The 16,267-nt window shown below is 35.2% G+C and overlaps 1 protein-coding gene across 6 annotated transcripts in view; it reads right to left on the bottom strand.

Annotated features, from left to right (window-relative positions):
• Arhgap24 (Rho GTPase activating protein 24) overlaps positions 1 to 16,267 on the bottom strand; it is a 482,648-nt gene that overhangs the window by 26,952 nt on the left and 439,429 nt on the right. The gene's annotated exons all lie outside the window — the stretch shown is intronic.

Below are 16,267 nucleotides of genomic sequence, written 5' to 3'. Positions count from 1 at the left end.
CTTGTCTACTATTCTAAAAGAGTTGGGAATTCTTAGATCCCTCTAGTAAGAAAAAGGAAATCCTCTGAAAATTAACAATTACAATTTTAACATATTCTTTACATAACTCGTATAATTTATACTTATCCCCTGCAGAACACCAGAGTGGCAGAATAGTTTACTGAATGTGAATGTATATTTTCTTCTCTGTATTCCCGTTCCATGTTAATCCATGAAGATGGATAACAGGAAAGAGGGGAACCAAACTTTTTTTGAGTGAGAGTTATTTATTTGGGGGGAGAAAAAGCAGGTTGAATACTTAAGTGAGGCAGGAAATGTGGTAGTAAGTAAATCAGGGGATTCTGTAAGAAGTAAAAGATTATACCATACTCCCAGCTTCAGGAGTGGGTAAGACCCTGGAAGGCTCTGCCTTTAGAATAGAAGCTGGGATGCAGGCACTAGGGAGTACTCTCTTTTCCCAATGGTGATGCCATATGTATGTGAGCTAGGACAATGTGCCTCTCAGTTCTCAATTTTGAACTCATGGATTGATTTCATCAAGTATTTACTGCGTATCTATTCTGTGTTGGACACTATAGAAAACACAGTGGCTAGGGTCTCAGGAATTAACAAATAAAGTATTTTTCAAGCCTGCTTATAATTTATAATTTAGTGGGGTCAGCAAATATTAAACCAATGATAATATACTATGTAATTATAGAGTTGTAGTGGGTGGTAAGAAGGAAAACTATAGGATGTTGTTTAATAACAAGAGAGGACTAACCAGGCAGAGGGTGGGCTTCTCTGAGGAAATGAGGATTGGACTAAGATTGGAAGGGTGTAGTAGAGTGAACTGAGAGCAGAAGGACAGAGAAGTGCATTACTGATTAAAGCAAGGAAGGGGAAACAGTTTGAAGAGGGAGGCTGCCTTGTGCCCTTAAAGACCTGGTAAAAGACTGGGAAATTCAGAGCCTCTGATGGGGGTGGATATGGTTAGAGTGGCATGGAGCAGCTTCATGAGCCACAGAGCTTTACCTACCTGGGGACAAGCACTGAGGTTTCTTGTGTGGATGTTAGAGTCTGTCAGAATAAGCATATCATGAGTGATTTTTAAGATATTAAAATGATGATTTGATCTAATGGGGCATGTTACATTAACTTTATTTTTCTAACAAAGAAGTATATTTTAAAAAATTGTCAATGGTAAGGCAATATCAATAAAGAGGTCCTCTTAAAGATTTGTGAATAAAAATCACATCTCAAAGACCTCTTGAAATCTAGGTTCAGGCTTATTAATTTCCAAAAATAATTTCTAATTTTTTTTAAAAAGATGGACCAAAATAGTTCCAGTAGTAAGACAAAAAAAATTCATATGTGTTGTTGTTTACTGGTAAAGCTGTCCATTTCACAAGTATCCAAACCCTCTATGTCTCTGTTCCTATATAGTAAGGTGCCTGGCTTGAAAGAGCAGTCACCAGGAGTAACAAAATCGCAGCCTGAGGCAGGAGAGGCAGTGCAATCAAATGTTCCAATAAACTACTTCCACTTTTTGACTTCACTCTAATTCAACCTACTGTCATGACTGGGTGGGGTCTGTTTTGCCTCTAGAGTCAATGACAAAATGTTGCTAAAGTTATAAGTAGGGAGAGAGAAAAATATAAAATCAAAATACAAAATATAAATACATATATATTTCAATGTGTAGAGTGTGTTATATATAATATATATTTCTATATAAACACTATGTTAAATATTTATGAGTAAATGCAATAAAGAAAGGAGATAATAAAGAAAAAAGGAACATATTTAAAAATAAATCTGTTTTAGAATTTCTTTGACGATTTATTCATTCCATTCACTTTCCTGAAACACACTGTTTTTATGTTAACGTCCTGAATTCCTTCCTCTATTATTTTGCTTCTGAAGAAGGGAAACATTTTGGTGTTGAGAACATTCGAACACTAGGTGGCAAGCTTGCAAAGTTAGACTGTGAGGCCGGGGAGAAAATTGTGAAGGATGGAAGGCTGCAGAATCATTCTTCCTCTACCAGCAACGTTCTTAACACCAAAGCTGCAGTGATGTTCCAAGAATTAAAACATTGGAGCTATGAATCAAAGTAAGAGAGATGGAGTGGGATGATTATTTTATTCCTTGCCTGAAATAATCCTTTGCCTTAGCTTTTTAGTATTATAGTACATATGGCCACACGGACATGAAAATGACGTAGAAATAATAAAGAATGATCGTATGTATTTTCTGTCTTCTTTTTTTTTCCCAATTAATGAAGGCTATTCAAGTTTTGTTTAAAGACTTAAAATTTTATGACTCTTTTGGGGGACTTCATTAAACCTCGTTCTTTGTAGAAATAGAGACTTCTGCATTTTTTTCAGCTTTCTCATTTTGGCTTTGTACTTTCCTACTGAATGGAAGGAAACAATTACTTTTGGATGGACTCCAACATGCTTTGCCTCTTCTGATTCATGTCTTCTGGCTCATGTTGGGTCACTCTGCCCTGGCTGCTAATAGGCTACCTAGAGCAATGGGAGACTGGGGTTTCTCTGAAAAAATCTCTTTGTAGGTTTACTCTATGAGATGACAGTCTTCCACATCTAACTCTCCAGCCTGATATCTCTGACTAAAAATCCACTACTTTGATTCATTGATATTTACTTTACTACATACAACTAATTAACTAGATACCAATGTTTTGTGTTAATAGCCTAATGCACCTTCAATGACATGTTATTTTGCCTCAGAGATATTTATCTCAGTCTTTGCCAAAGTGAAGTGAAGTGACTAACTGTGACAAAAGTCTATGTACAATGGAGAATAAAAATTGTCACCTGGCTAACAACAACAACACCTCTCCACACTCTAGGCCCTCTCTGTGATCCAACCAGTAGATTCTGTAATTAATCCCATTTGAGGCACTTGAACAGGACATCACACAGATAGGTGGTACATTAACCTCAGGTTCCTTTGGTAGGACTTCAAAACTACTTGGTAATGTAGAATCACTATATAGACTCAAGATTCTTTCACTCACCTGGTAACAGAATTTGCTCAGAAGCTAGGACAAATAATCATACACTTCATATCCAGTGATAGAAAAGAGAAAGAGAGAGAAGAGAGAGGACCTTTAAAATGCTCGTTAAAGAAGCTACCAGACCAGGAGGAGCTCTGAAACATATGATTACTTGATCAACACATGGGAATTGTTTACCCCTCATACTGCAGTTGGACTTCACTTTTGAAACCTGTTTCCTTGTGTTCACTACTGTTTTCAACCTTGAAGATCTCCGTGAAGCTTCCTATGATTGATCTAATTTTGTTTTCTCATGGGTCATCTTTTGATCCTTTTGGAATCTGTCATTCATTCACTACATAGTTCCTGAACACCTATGGTGAGCACTGCCTCAGGATACCTGGAGGTGAAATAGATGAACAACAGAGACCTTTTTTTCCCTCCCTTGAGCTTAGTTTATATCTTTACCTGGTCCCTGTCAACACATTTCCTTACCAAGCTCAATTTTTCAACTTTATAACACTCTCTGTGTAGTCTAACTTTTAATGCCCTGCCAGGTATGTGATCTTACGAATATTCTCTGCACTTCCTGGAAACTCATTGCACTGTTTATAAATCTATGCACAATAGGCTTTTACTAATCTGAATGGGAATAAAAGATCTGAAAACAATCCCTCCTTGCTCATCCTGTAACCCAACTCTTCCTTCCCTAATAAATATACTAATACACACTGATAAATCCAAATGCCACCATAATTACAAATATAAAACCACATAGACAAAACCTTGTAACACTTAAGCTTCATAATTAGAAAAGGGAATTTTTCATTCTGGTTACCATGCACAGAACACAGTATAATCAATCCCTTGATTTAACTGAATAGAATGAATTTCCAATGCATTCACACAGGAAGTTATTAAAGATATTGTGGACTTATTGGCAATGAGCACAATAAGAGAACCTAAGAATTACCTTCAAATTAAGAAAATAATAATGTCATCTCTACCAGGCTCCAGGGAGAACATAAATTAAAATGAAGGCATGCAACAGCACTGCCCGGATGCACTCTGCCCCAAAATGTCTTGCTTAAGCAACCTGCTCCACCACTGAGTTCACCAAAACACAGAAAAGCTAACCCAAAAGTTAAAGCAGCTCTAAACTAAACTAAACTAAATGCCATTTGGAAGAGTCTGCTTCTGTTCAAACTTATTTATTACTTATCTGTCAAAACTGGTACATTTTTTTTGGCAGTGAAACTTGCATCTGGTTCAACTGTCTCAATTTATTGAACACTTATATAAGTGTCACCACTAAATTATGTACAAAATCAAAAGATTGTTTCACCTCCAGACCAACTCCAGGAATACATTGAGTTTGTGCTCATTCCATTTCAATTCTCCTTGTTTAAAAGTGCTGATGGCAGAGAACTACACAGCTATCTTTTTGTAGACTGAATCATGTTTCTTCCACATCCAAACGTGGAAGCCCTAACCCCTAATGTAAAGACAGAGGCCTTTGGGGGGCAATTAGGTTTGGACAAGGTCATGAGAGTGGGGTCCTTGACTGACAGAATTAGTCTCCTTATAAAAAGAGATACTATGAGTTTTCTTTCTCCCTATCCCTTCATGCCCACACTGTAGAAAAATCACATGAGGAGCCAGCAAGAAGGCATCCACCCGCAAGTCAATAAGAGCCTTCACCAGCACCTAACCATAATGTAACCCCTATCTTGGTCTTAAACTTCCAGAAGTGTGAAAAAATAAATTTTTGTTTTTTAAGCCACCCAGTCTATGGTATTTTGTTATGGTAGTTAGGACTGAGTGATACAATCCATAAATCTGCATTTGGTGAGCTTTCCTAGAAAACTGTTCATAGTACTATTACAGTATTAAGTAATGAAATATTAGCAGAAAAACAAAAACATGCTGTCAGTTAAATACAGATTAATGGAAACAATGCTGAATAGAGATATAGTAATTGTCAACCTTGGTTTGCACACTGGTATCATCTGGAAAGTATTTCAAAATATTGAGGACTGAGATAGCTAAAGCAAATATGACTGATATAACCTGAACATGAGATTTTACTCTTGTATGCAACCAGAGTAAGAAACACTGATATAGAACAAGCATTTGGAGAAGAAAACTTCTTCCAAGGAAAGGAGGGAGTTCAGTGGGCAATGGCTAGCAGTTAAATGTGGCCCCAGGATCCTTCCACAGGAGCTTGTTTGTCACATACTCGTCCCACAAAATTCCCTAATTCAAGAGGAAGTGGAAGTAACAATATTGGGAAAATGTTGTTCATGCTTAACAATAGTCACATTGCTCTTTTCCTTCCCACTTCTAGAATTGTTTATATGTATAGAATTACGCATGTAGAAACTTCTCCCTCACAAAGCTAATCATGTAAAACAAACATTTTGACCCTGTGAGCATGAGCGTGTGAACACACACACAAATAGAGCTTCCTTTATACAAACAAGATGATCAAAGTAACAAAATACCTGAAAATATAGCCAGGTAATAGTGCCATAGAAAGAGATGATTGTGAGCAATTTGAGTTTGGTGCTTCTAAGTAATAGACTCCTCAAATAGAAAGTAACTACACCCTCAAACTAGGTAATAAATCATAGATTTTGGTTTACTCCTGACTTCTAATACTTCTCATGGGCAAGTCTATTTCATTGCCTCTTTGATGTCTCTCTGGTCTTTCACCCCCCACCTTCTTAGCTTCTCCTCCTCTAGCCACCATTTTGTAGCCATATTTCCCAAGCTCCCTTTCTGCTGGCCTCTAGGTGTTACTGTTTTCATGGATGTCCCCAGGATAAATCCATAAGTACAATTTTCTACAATGATGACAGTGTACACCTCAATAGCAAATCTTGCTACTGCATGTTTATATGTTCTAAACATTGAACTTCACATAAACAAAGCTAACCAGGAGCCACAATACTCCCTGTTATGGTTCGGATATGAAGTATCCCTCCCAAAGCTCCTGTGCTACTGCAGGAATTCTGAGGTGAAATGATTGGATTGTGAGAGTTATAACTTAATTAGCTCATCCTAGCTTGAATAGACAGACTGGGTGGCAACTGTAGGCAGGTGGAGCATGGCTAGATGAGATGGGTCACTGAAGTCTTGCTATGGAAAGGTGCATATTCCTTGTGGCCCCTTCCCTCAACTCTCCCTCTGTTTCCTGGCTGCCGTGAGGAGAGCAGCTTCCCTCTGTGACACTCTTTCCACCATGATGTGCTGCCTCAATTTGGACCCAATGCAATGGAGTCAGTCATCTATGTACTGAGACCTCTGATACTGGGAGCCAAAAATATACTTTTTTCTCTTCTGGGTTGTTCTTGTCAGGTATTTTGGTCACAGTGATGCAAAGCTGACTAACATGCTCTGCTTGAAATAAAATGTTTCCTGCTTTAGCATTAATCTTCATATAAATAAACAAGGTACATAGAAGTCAAACTAAATTTTCTTCTTGCAAAGACCCTTAATCTGTGATTAGTACTTCTCAGCCTAACGTGTGCATTGGAATCACTTGAGAATTAAAAAAAAAATCCTGATGACTAAAAAGTATTCTGACAAAATACATTATTAATCCATAACCTCTTTAGCAGTCTTACCAACACTGCTTAGGTTCAACTTTATATCACTCACCTTCACTAATAATACCATAGCACCTTCTTGCCACAAGCCTGCCCTCCCACCCCTAACTTTCCTAGCACACATATATAGGAGGTAGTCAACAGTAGCAACTAAATAACAAATTACAAGTAAAATGTCTTGCTGTGTAGTTATGAATACCACAGCTGAATATAAATGGAAATTATCTAAGCGATATAGATAAATATAAATAACACAAAAATAAACACTTATTTTGTAGAGCAATTATCAGAGTTGTGAGTTTGAGTTAGTATGCTTGAAGGCATCGATTCATTTTCTAAGTAGCTATGTCCTAATTTGTCTAAGTAAATTGAAATTTAGCCTGAAGATTAAAAGCAAACTCTGACTTTTCTCACTATCTTCCCAGCTATTTCCATGGGAGAGGAAAGGCTAGCAAAATCGAAGAACTTATACAGTTTGAAGCAGAATATTCAGCAATTTTCCTGAAATCAATATTACATCATTATAACTCTATTAATTAAGAACAGGCTACCTCGTACATACATATACACTCAGTTACAATAACAACGACAAGACATAATTTAAATGTTAAATATTCCAAATGTAAGACCTAAGAATCTGAATTTACTAGAAGAAAATAAAGGGATAAACTTCAAGGCACTGGACAAGAAACAATTTTCTGGATAGGACCCTGAAAACAAAGAAAACAAAAGCAAAAAATGACAAATGGAATTATATCAAGCAAAAAAGCTTCTGCACAACAAAGGCAATAATCAATATGATGAAGAGATAACCTTCACAATAGAATGATAGAAACTATATGTCAACTACTCATATGACAGAGGGTTAGTTATAAAGAACTCAAAAACCTTTATAATGACAACAAAAAATTTAGTAACTTAATTAAAAATGGGCAAATGAATGGACATTTCTCAAAAGAAGAAATACAAGTGTCCATCAATTATGTGAAATAATGTTCAATATCACTATCAGGGAAATTCAGATCAAAACTATAATGAGACATGATCTCATCCCTGCTAGAATGACTATTTAAAAAAACAGCAACAACAACAAATGCTGGTGATAATGTGGAGGAAAAAGAATTCTAATGCACCTTGGTGGGAATATAAATTAATACAATCATTGCAGAGAACATTATGGAGGTCCTTCAAAAAAACTAAAAATAGATCTCCCATATGACTCATCTATCCCACATCTGAGCACATACCTAAAGGAAACGAGATCAGTATACAAAGAGATACATGTATGTACATGTTTATCATGGCACTGTCCATTATAGCTAATGTAAGTGATCAGCCTATGTGTCCATCAACTGTTGAATGGATAAAGAAAATGTGGTATATAAACACAATGGGATATTATTCAGCCAAAAAAATGAAATTCCATCACTTGTAGCAAAATAGATGGCTCTGGAGGACATTTGGTGGCAAAACATGCCAGAGATACAAAGTATCATATGTTCATTTTTGGGGAGGAGGTTATCAGGGATTGAACTCAGGGACACTCAACCACTGAGCCACATCCCCAGCCCTATTTTGTGTTTTATTAGAGACAGGATCTCACTGAGTTGCTTAGAGCCTCACCATTGCTGAGACTGGCTTTGAGCTTGCAATCCTCCTGTCTCAGCCTCCCAAGCCACAGGGATTACAGGCATACACCACTGTGCCCAGCTTCCATATGCTCTTTCTCATATATTGAAGCTAAAAAATGTCAACCAAAATGTATAATAGTAATAATAAGATATCTAGAAGGGTGTGTGTGGTTCAGAAAAGTTAGATAAAGGGGAGTTGGATTTGATCTGTATTTGTTGTATACAGGTATTGAAATATCATACTAATATCGTACTTAAACCCATTAATATGGACAATTAATACGTTAATTGAAATGAAATGAAATAATTTTAAAAATAAAATACAATGGCACCTTAACTGCTATTAAAATGCTGTCCATTATAAAATCAATCAACACAACTATTAAAAGGAGTCAACGAGTCTTGTCAAATCTAGTGATTTTGGACCAGAGGTTCCATGTCATATCCAAATTTAATTTACAAATAATGTTAAAAAGCATATGATAATTGTGTATTATAAAACACATTAATATTTTCAAACTCTTAAATAAATAATTCTTTAAAAAACTCACAAATTCTCCCACAAAAATTAAATTCAACATGAATGAAAGCACAAATATTTTCCTATTCATATCAACAATGTATATAATCCTTTAGAATAAGTATTAACATAAGGAATTATTTAAGACACATGAGTGTGGTGTGTGTGTGTTCATATATTTGTTCCCTTTAGAATTACTATAAACCAATTTACATAAAGGAAAAAAAAGAATTTTACTGTAAACCAATCCAGTCAGTTTTATGGTAAAACAAATCAATGGAGTCTCCCATAAGGTCATTTCTAGGCTACATATACTGGACTTTTTTCTCTTCCTAATGCTAGCAGACCTTCATTGTCTTGATATATAACTGTTCCAGGAGAAGAACAAAACCTTTGATTATCCATAGAGTATCTATAGTTAACAATGAATAAAGCAGTTTGCACAAGAGCTTTCATAAACAAAAGCATTCTGGATCCAGGATGGGAATCCCAGTGGAGTAATGTCCACATATTAACTCTTTCTTGGACCGCTTTATGGAACACTACTTCCTATCTTCAAAGTGAAACATATATTACAAGAAATGTAGGATTAATTTAAAAAGACTGATATCTTATTTTCAATTCAGATTACCTATTTTCAAGTAGAAACAAAGAAGTTGTTTCAAGTGGAAACAAAGAAACTGAGATTAAGAGAGACAACCAGAAAACTCATTTACAGAAATTTTAAAGTTGTACTTAAAAATAGCTCCTATTATTCAATGGATTACATGACTATAATTTGAGAGAGAGATTGAGACACTTCTTGCTTACTTCTTATCTCCCCCTGGGAATGTCTTTGAAAACAAGACAATTGGGAGAAATAATATATAATCTCTAAGCACACTATAATTATATAATTATCTCATTAGATTAAATAAACGAGGAGGTTTCATACTTTGGTTAATTGGAGCATGTTGCTTTTCCTAGCATTTGACTCCCGATATGCAGACATGAGGATATTCTTTCATAGACAGTCTACATGACACTTTCAGTTTTCACGTCTCACACTGGTAAGCATATGTGCTGAAGACATCATCATGTAGCCCTTTCTTGTTTCAATAGCATACGGGATGAGGTGCTTTATGAGCTGTAATTCATACCGTCTTCGAAATGTTGGCAAAAGTTAATGAACTTGGCTTAGCAAAAAGAGAGAAGTTGCAGCTATATTTAGTTGCTTTACAATTTTATTTTGTCTGTCTTCATGTTTTTTCCTTCACTAAGCTGTACAGAAGATATTTCAGGATCAGCAAAGGAAATGTAACCCTGAAAATATATTCAGCAATTTATCTTTTCTCTGAGAGATTTCAGATTATATAACCAAGTACTTCCCAGAGAAGCATTGTTGATGTCTGATGCTGAGGAGGCATATTTGTTTCTGTGATATTCTTATAATTCTATTAACAGTATAAAAATCTATATACATACTTTAATATTTATTTTTAAAAATAAAATAGTGTCAAATATCACTAGTAATTATTCTAGCTAATAAAACTAAATAACAACTAAAATTTCCCTGCTCCTTCCCTATATATATTCTTATTAATGCATCTCCAACAATGTCCAGTGGCATTGCACACACTTCCTTCCATAATCATCACAGATTTGATGAATAGTAAGTACCTGATTCTGGGACAAATCATGAAGAATGCAAACATTCTTTTTTAGGAAAGGTAGTTTCTTCCAATAAAGTCAATAAGGTAGAACCAGCTTTGAACCTTATATGGGAAATGCATAAATAGAGGCCTAATTTTACAATGTCAAATTGCTAACTTACAGAGTTGCAAGGAATTCAAAAAGATTTTCTGGTTTATACGGATGAGTTGAAGTAGTATCAAAACAATCGAAGTCCTTGCAAAACTTGTCTCTGGGTAGTTCAGCAGTCCTTCATTACAACACAGAAGTATTCTGAGCATATTATCTAGATGATACTATTCTAGTTTCTTAATATGTTTATATAATTGGATGTGGGGACAAAAAGCAAGGAAGTACTCGTTGTCCTTACATTACAATAATGTCATGCTCTTTGTTGAATGGGATATTCTGTCTCCATATATACAGATGTTTATCCTGTTAAGGTTTTCTATTTAGACTTTTTTTCTTTTGATATTGGGGATTGAACCCAGGAGTGCTTAAACACAGAGCTACATCCCCAGTCCTTTATATTTTTTGTTTTGAGACAGGGTCTCACTAGGTTGTTTACGGCCTTGCTAAGTTGTTGAGGCTGGCTTTGAACCTGCAATCCTCCTGCCTTAGCCTCCGGAGCCTGGTTGGATCATTTTTTAAGAGAGTTCAGAGTAAAGAAGAGTGATGAACCAGATTTACTTGAGAATAAGCAAGATCCTTTTCTTATTTTATTTATTATTTATTTTGTTTTGGTATTTACTGTTATTATTTGGTTACTATTCTTATCAGCCCAAATCTAGTTTTACTCTAGGAGTATAATATACCCATATTCATGAGAGTATTTCAGGAGTAGAAAACAAACAAAGGTACTAATCATAATTTAGATCTGTGACTTTCACAGGATAATGACTTTGCACATATTTTAGTCAGGAATTTTGCTTTAGTTGACAAAAATGATATTCAAGCAGAATTTTAAAATTTTTGAAACAGAATAATTTCCAGTTTCTAGAATTTAAATCTACAAAAATAAACACATAAATATTCTACTATCTGAAATATCAGAAATATTGGCATTCTTTCATTTGGCCAATATTCTTAAAACATACCTCCTTTATCCATTTATTTTAAAAAATTGTTGAGTAACTATATTATGGCAGACATTGTTCTAGGTGATAGAGATAAAAAAGTTGATCAAGATTCACTAATTTCTTTACCTTATTTGGGTTCATATTCTAGTTCTGCACGTTCTAGTAAGTTTTACTTTGTGAGTTCAGAATATTAAATAAATACCTTCAGTGACATCCTCATGGTCATATAGATTCATATTCCCATGACATTACAGGTATTTATCTCAATCTTAAACATATATTTTTATAATATTATTATTAATTTTTTAGAGATTCATAAACTATTTTCTTACCAGGAATTATCAAGACAATCAGAAAATTAAACATTTTAACCATGTGCCTTTTTAAACAAGGGTATACAAATGACTTATCAGCACAAGGAAAGATAACTCAGCATCAGTAATCATTAAGGAAATGCATCCTAAAACTAACATAAGATACCATTTCTCACTCATTAGATGGATGGGTTAGGAAAAAACTTGAGCAACTCAGCACACCTGTAATTACAGCTATGGAGGAGGCTGAAGCAGGAGGATTGCCAAATGCAAGGCCAGACTAGGCAACTTAGCAAAAAGACCCTGCCTCAAAAAACAAAAGAAAAGAAAAACAAAAACAAACAAACAGAAAAACAGAAAGGAAAGAATTGGAACACTCGAACATTGCCCCTGGAAATTGAAAGTATTTCAACCCCTTGGAAAATAGTTCAACAGTTTCTCAAGTAGTAAACACAAATAAGACCCAGCAGTTTCACATTCAGTTATATACTCAAGGGAAATGAAAACACACCAACACAACAACCTGTGTACATGAATGTTCACAAAAGCATTATTCACAATAGGTCAAAGTGGACACAACATAAATGTCTACCAACTGATGCATGAATAAACAAAATATAATATGCCTATTAAGTGATATACCAATAAAAAGAAACAAACTACTATGCTATATGCTATGATATGGACAAATCTCAAAAGTATTATGCTAAGTGAAAGGAGCTGGATGCAACAGAATATTGAATAACTCCAATTAAATGAAAGGTCCAGAAAAGATAAAATCTACAGAGGCATATATTAGATTGATTTTTTTTGCCTGGGAAGAAAAAGGGGTAGGAGGAAACAATAAACGTGCACAGGGGATCTTACTGAGGTGATAAAAATGTTCTGAAACCGATTTATGGTAATGGTTGCCTCAGTTGGTAAACTTATGGAAAATTTTTTAATTTTACCCTTGAAATAGGTGGATTACATGAAATATAAACTATGACTCAATAAATCTATTTCAAAAAACATATCACTTTAAGGAATGCACTTTCTTGCAAAAATTTACAATCTGAATTACAAAACATAAAAACACACACTTTCAGAAGATAAAAGTTTATAGGTGTCCTATTTCTTTCAGTGGAAATTTCCATGGAGATTTCAAAACAGAATGAAGACTTCCTGGATTAAAAATAGTGAATACTGAAGAGTTATGGTTAAGAACTAGTTTCTGTCTCATGCAGATTTGAGAGTGGGATCTTTATCATATAAAATGTCAAACTAAATTGCCATTGCTATCATCATGATCACACTTATAATAGTGATAAATAGATATATACCATAATGGCAATAAAACTGAGTACCAGAGCCAGTACTGTAGTTATTCACATTGTATCATTTACCATAGGTGTTTTTGTTTCATTTTGTTTTATATTTAAGTTAATGAATACAGCAACCCTGTGGGGGTTATATTCATTTTATATAAGAAAAGAGGAGTTTTGAGGAGTACGTAACTAGTCTCAGGTCATCAACATAGATGGTAAATAGTGGACATAGAAATTAGTCCCAAACCTACCAATCACCAAAGTCTGAGCATAACTTCTACACAGTGTCCTTTTGAGTAAGTAGACAAACACCAACTGATAGGTACACCAAATCTGAGAAACGTCTTGACAAACTAGGAATTTCTACTCATAACCCTCCTGGGTATCAGTGGAAATGAGCTCAAATTCTGAAAAGATAAACTGGAAGGAAAACAAAGCTTTTTCCTTACTTCAGATGCACAGGCCTTTTACATAAATGACAAGAAGAATAAAGCACAAGGAAACGTGACAGATACCTAGTTTACAACATGCGCCATGCCTAACATTTAGTAAATACCCATTCATGTGAGTATTTTCCATATATAAGATAATTCCCCTTAAAGCTCATTAATTTTTTAGACACTGGTATATTTATTTATAAGAGGATTTCATGGTGATATATAAGCATTGCTCAAATTTGATAAAAAGCCAAGCATTCAAGAAAATTGGACCTGCCAGTGCTAACAGTCAGATCTTCGTAAAGTATGGGCTATTCCTTTGTAATTAAAAGTACCACAAAACCAGAACAGTGACATCAAATTACAAAAAGGAACATTCATCCATTTTTCATCCTTTTTCAACTCTCATGATGATATCAAAGAGGAAGTACCCATTAGTAATGAAAGACATGGTAAAGCGGTAACAAACAGCACTTGCCAATCTCCATTTTCATCAAAAACCCAGATAACCTTAGGGTGAGAGTTTCAGGAGGCAGCTATATCAAGGCTCATTTAATAACATAGTTTTGTTGCCATCACATTTATGCTGTGTTGACCTTATAGTAACACAAGTTTTTTCAACTAGAAAATACAGAGTTCCCTGTGCAATGAAATTGATAGAGAAAACAGTCAATATGTTTAAGGAAAAATGTCAATAAACAGTACAGGTGTTAACAGGGGTATGGCTAAAGTCACAATGGTAGTATCTAAATGACAGAAGTTTGAGAAAAGGCAATGGTTATCATTCTGTCACAGCATTATAGGTATCAAATCTGCATTAGAAAATAAGGAAGTTAAGACTTGCCATAACTAAATTGCTATTCTATACTTCAAAGGGCTGGCCCATTTTTTGACTTCAGAGAATTATTTAGGGTGCTGAAAATAGGCAGCCAGTTGACCATTCATGTACTTGGGGCATGCCATAGGCAAACCACTAGGATTCTGTTCTTTACCTTTATAAACCTTCCAGAGGTAAATTCACACCTTTTACTTATGCACACCCCCTCAAGGTACCACTTGCTTTCACTTGCCTCCATCAAAACCTATCCTTAGATCTTTCATTCACACTAGGACACAAAGGCTTCCTACTTTTACAGTTTGCTACTGAACTCTCTAGCTTTTGCATTTTCACACAAACTGAGACATAAAGGTATAGGATATACTTTTCAGACTGTCATAAAATTTAGGTCCTTTTCAGGAGATAGGAAATTATGAATTGTATACATCAACTTTACACTCCAGAAAAATTTATCTCTCGGGGCTGGGATTGTGGCTCAGTGGTAGAGCGCTCACTTAGCACGCATAGGTCCCTGGGTTCTATCCTCAGCACCACATAAAACTAGATGTTTGGAATAAAGGTATTGTGTCCAACTACAACCAAAAAAAATAAAATATTTTTAAAAAATATCTCTCATCTCTCACAGTATCATAAGACCCACTTACACTAGTCAGAAATAATGTTCCCAATAATGTTGAGAGGTTGATTTATATCCCCACCCCAATTCTTAGGAAAAAGCAGAGGTACATCACTTCTCATGGGTGTTAGCCCTTTACCACACACTCTGGCAGTATATAGAGTCTAGATAGTATTTCCCAAGATATGGTTTTAGGACCATGCATATAAGAATTAACTGGAGATTTGTTTAAAATAAAGATGCCCAGCTTGGAGAGTTCCAATCTTTAAAACTAGAATGAGGGTAAATGGGGTTCTGGCAACTGGATCCAAAGATGTTTCTCTAAATTATTCTTATTCTAGTGTTTGAGAATCTCTACCATTTCTCTAGTGCACTCCACTCTCAAGTTCTTTTTTTATAATTTGGGTCAGTAAAGTCTAGAGTTCTATTGCTTTCCAGATGATTAAATTATGTCTGCCTTTTCTGTCTTCAAATTTCTAGTTGCCCTCCCATCATATCTCTATTGACTTGCTGCTTGTTTAGTCGCAAAAAAGAATTTTAAAAAATACGTGAAAGGGAAGAAGAGGAAAAAGAGAGACATGGGAATTCAGAACTGGGTGGGTGTCTGGGGTACCTCGCACAGCAGCTGTTTGGTGGGATTCCCGGACAGAGTGTGTAAAATCCTTGGCTTCATACAGCCTCTCTCCTTGCACCTGAGCTGTGTAGTAAGTGCACAGGATTTGGCTGCCCAGCAGTTAATGTTGTGAGATTGACACCCACACTCTATTCTTGACCCTGCCTCTCCAGCTCTTCCAAAATGTATCTTCTTTAACAGCTGACACCATCTGGAGAGCTTGGGAAACAAAAGAGCACTCAGTTTCTAATTTGATTTTACTTCTCCTAGATTTCTTTTTTTCTTTTTGCTCTTAAATTGAAGCAGTTTAATATAATACATGGTATTTTAACTTGTTTCCAATCCTAAATACAAAGAATAAAGATAAGAATGGCTAGAAACTATGGTACCTGGTTTTGGTTGTTTTGTTAACAATTGACAGGAACTGATAAAATAAAAATTCTTTTAGGTCTACAAGAATGCTCTCTCTTACACAATCCATTTTTGGTCAGGGAGTCCGTGGGAATATATCACAGCTGTGTAAGTGATAAGTCATGCATATATAGTTCAAGTCTCAAACTTGAACTTTGGAATTGGAAAATAACATTTGATGCAATTAAAGAAGAACAGAAAGTGCATGATTTAAT

The sequence above is a fragment of the Marmota flaviventris genome, chromosome 7 (genome assembly GCF_047511675.1).
Source record: "Marmota flaviventris isolate mMarFla1 chromosome 7, mMarFla1.hap1, whole genome shotgun sequence".
Lineage (NCBI taxonomy): Eukaryota > Metazoa > Chordata > Mammalia > Rodentia > Sciuridae > Marmota > Marmota flaviventris.
The sequence above is the reverse complement of the archived record's forward strand: the minus strand, read 5'-3'. Positions and strand labels throughout refer to the sequence as shown.